The sequence below is a fragment of the Heptranchias perlo genome, unplaced genomic scaffold (genome assembly GCF_035084215.1).
Source record: "Heptranchias perlo isolate sHepPer1 unplaced genomic scaffold, sHepPer1.hap1 HAP1_SCAFFOLD_147, whole genome shotgun sequence".
NCBI classification, from domain to species: Eukaryota; Metazoa; Chordata; class Chondrichthyes; order Hexanchiformes; family Hexanchidae; genus Heptranchias; species Heptranchias perlo.
In genome coordinates, this window is record NW_027138722.1 from 1009045 (window position 1) to 1012375 (window position 3331).

The 3331-nt window shown below is 45.6% G+C and overlaps 1 non-coding gene across 1 annotated transcript; it reads left to right on the forward strand.

The window, feature by feature from the left end:
- The first annotated feature begins 983 nt into the window (after positions 1–983).
- On the forward strand, positions 984–1056 carry trnam-cau (transfer RNA methionine (anticodon CAU)). The gene has a single exon. It is a non-coding gene; the product is annotated as a tRNA-Met (tRNA).
- Positions 1057–3331: the final 2275 nt, after the last annotated feature.

Below are 3331 nucleotides of genomic sequence, written 5' to 3' on the forward strand. Positions count from 1 at the left end.
CGACTGACACACTCCAAGGTCCAGGGGAATGTGCTGCAGGACGCACTGAGGCGCGGTGCAGCCTATGAAAGGGCTCGATCGGAAAAGGCTACTGTGTGAAGCCATCCCACCTTTTATTATACAGAATGTATTATATGATATGTAGTGTGTTTTCTATTGAAATAATGGGATTATAATGTGTGCGATCTGTTTTGTATTGTTTTGAATTGAAATTGCGACTTTTACACTGAACTGTATGTGTCCTTAAATTTTATGAAATGAAGTATATTTTGAAAATACAAAGAATTGATGCACAAAGGCACTCCTCTGAGCAGCGAGAGACCTGTCCGACTGACAGAAAGAAGTCTTTTTTTGCCTGAAATTTCGCGCGGTTTGACGTGTTGTTGCTCAAAGGCGCTCCCTGCTGGTGAAAAGAGGCAAATGCTCGAGCAAATCAGCCGTGTTCAGACAGACACGGAACGCTTTCGGGTTTGAGAAAGGAAAAGCACCAACATTTTAAGCAATAAGCAGTCTGTAAAGTGAAGAAAGCGGCCTTGAGCTCAATACCGTTTACTCCAAAACCACTATTTTGAGCCGGAATTAAACCAGCGATTTAAGAGTGATTTTGCTTTCAAGTTTGAATCTCTACACATTTTCTGCATTACCAGCTGAGCTGTCGAAGGGAAGCAGCAAAGATCTCTCTCTTTGGTGATTGTTCACCGTGCGCCTTTTGACACTCCCCGACTCGTAGAATCACGTGTGTATGACCGATACTGACTCGGTACCTGCTCATACCGCAGCGCTGTGGGAGTGTGAGCTCCGACTTACTCTCCACGCCCTGAGCCAGTGGAGAAATGGGTAACGTGCCTGACCAGAATTCAGAAAACTGATGGTTAGATTTCGACCTGGATGGATGGTTTTTGCAAACTGCCGATTAGTTTATGACTTTACACCTTGCAAACTGTCCTACATGTTTGTGCTGTCTGGATGTCTAGACATCAAATGCCTTCTTAGCGCAGCAGGCAGCGCGTCAGTCTCATAATCTGAAGGTCCTGAGTTCAATCCTCAGAGAAGGCATAATTAAGCTTTCTTTTTCCATCTTTGCTCAAGACCAAAATCAAGAATTTTTGCTTCCTGCAGCACACCAAAAGATTTGCTGCCCATTGACCTCTCTTTACCATAGCACGCAGCACCTCACGAAGGGGATAATCTCCGAAAGCTTGTGATTTTAAAATCAAATTGTTGGACTATAACCTGGTGTTGTCAGATTCCTTACATTGGAAAGTTGAAAGAGCGACCTTGAGTTAATTGCTGCTTCTTCCAAAAGTACACTCGCTCCTTCAAGCCGGAATTGAAACATCGATCGAAGGATAACATTATTTTGAGTTTAATTAACTGTTATTTTCCGTTCTACCAGCTGAGCTATCGAAGGGAAGCAGCAAAGGTCCCTCTCTGTAGTGATTGCTCACCGTACGCCTTTTGACACTCCCGGACTCGTGGAGTCGTGTGGGCATGACCGAGACTTGCTCGGTACCTGCTCATCCCGCAGTGCTGTGGGACTGTGATCTGTAACTTACTCTGCACACCCTGGGCCAGTCAAGCAATAAATAACGTGTCTGACGACACATCAGAAGATTGTAGGTTTGACTCCTACTTGGCTGGATGGTTTTTGCAAACGGCCCATTACTTGATGACTTTAGATACCTTGCAAACTGTCCTACTTGGAAGTGTTGCCTGCCCGTTTCCGGCATAAGTGCGTTCTTAACACAGCAAGTAGTGCATCAGTCTCACTAACCTTGAATAATTCTGAGTTCAATCCTCAGAAAAGATATCGGGACCTATGAAGCATCTTTGTATCTCTCATCTTTGCATCTTGGCTGAGCACCAAAATGAAGAACTCTTGCTCACTGCAGCAAACCAAAAGATTTGCTGCCCCTTGACCTCTCTGCATCGAAGCTTAGGATTTACGTTGGTTATAGCCTCGCTGACAAATGACAACCATTTTAGTTTCTGGACAACTGCCCCAAGATAAAGGGTGATAGGAGAATACAGGTATCGACGTTGCTCCCTCTTACATGCGAAGCGAGCGCTCTACCATTTGAGTTAACCCCCGTTGCTAGTAATCAATTGCCCTTCACAGTAGCCGCTTCACACTCGCCTCCATGCAGCGCCACGAATGGTAGAAAAACCTTTAATTGGCCCCCTCCCTGAATATATTCAGTGCTTTGCTCCAATCGGCGGTATCGAGCATCAGCAAGTGAGCAAAAGCAGAACGGGAAGCCACAGTAATCGTGAATGATGCTGAGAAGAGCCCGAGCCTGCAGAAGGTTGAAGAAGTCACCGGAAGGAACAGCTGTCCCGAGGTTGAGGGAACAGCCGGAGCTCTGTCTGACTGAGAGAAGACTTTTTTGTCTGAAAGTGGTTTGAAGTGTTGTTACACAAAGGCACTCCCTGCTGGTGAACAGAGGCAAATGCTCGAGCAAAACAGTCATGTTCGGACAGACACGGAAAGCTTTAAGGTTTGAGGAAGGAAAAGCGCCAACATTTTAAGCAGTAAGCAGTCTGTAAAATTAAGAAAGCGGCCTTGAGCTCAATACCGCTTACTCCAAAAGCATGTTCGCTACATTGAGCCGGAAGTAGACCAGCGATTTAACTTTCAAGTTTTAATCTCTCCAAATTTTCCGCACTACCAGCTGAGCTATCGAAGGGATGGAGCAAAGGTCCCTCTCTTTGGTGATTGTTCACTGTGCGCCTTCTTACACTCCCGGACTCGTGGATTCGCGTGTGCATGACCGAGACTGACTCGGTACCTGCTCATACCGCAGCGCTGTGGGAGTGTGAGCTCCTACTTGCTTTCTACAACCTGGGCCAGTGGAGCAGTGGGTAACGTGTCTGACCAGAATTCAGAAGATTGTAGGTTTGATTTCTACCTGGCTGGATGTTTTTTGCAAACTGCCGATTAGTTTATGACTTTACACCTTGCAAACTGTCCTACTTGGTAGTGCTGCTTGACAAGTGACATGTTAAGTGCCTTCTTAGCGCAGCGGGCAGCGCGTCAATCTCATCATCTGAAGGTCCTAAGTTTAATCCTCAGAGAAGGCATAATAAAGATTTTTTTTACCATCTCTCACCTCATCTTTGCTCAAGACTAAACTCAATAATGTTTGCTTCCTGCAGCACACCAAAAGATTTTCTGCCCCTTGACCTCTCTGTACCGTAGCACGCAGTGAAATTTAAGAAATACATGGACCATGGGCTTGCTAAAAACTGACGCCACATTTATTTCTGGACAATTGACCCAAGTCAAAAGGTGAGTGGAGAATGCAAGAATCGATCCTGCTATCTCTCACAT